This window comes from Palaemon carinicauda, chromosome 19 (genome assembly GCF_036898095.1).
Source record: "Palaemon carinicauda isolate YSFRI2023 chromosome 19, ASM3689809v2, whole genome shotgun sequence".
NCBI lineage: Eukaryota > Metazoa > Arthropoda > Malacostraca > Decapoda > Palaemonidae > Palaemon > Palaemon carinicauda.
In genome coordinates, this window is record NC_090743.1 from 14,338,663 (window position 1) to 14,338,946 (window position 284).

Here is a 284-nt window from a genome sequence, read left to right on the forward strand (position 1 = left end):
AGCTACATGTCGAGCTCCCTCCCCTTACAGATATCACATCATTCATCCATATCTGTACACGCTCTTGCACCTTGCCTATCAAGGCCCTTCCTTAACGATACTTGCCTTTTAACACAATATACTAAACCCTTTTTATGCCTTGTTCTCCTCCAATCTCTTAAAAATTGTGAATTATACATTTTTTTTTTGCTGATCTACTGCCGTCCATATTTCCACATCACCAAACAGCTTCAGAATATTCTGATAGACAGTTTCATCTTAACTGATTAAATTTTCACTCTGTC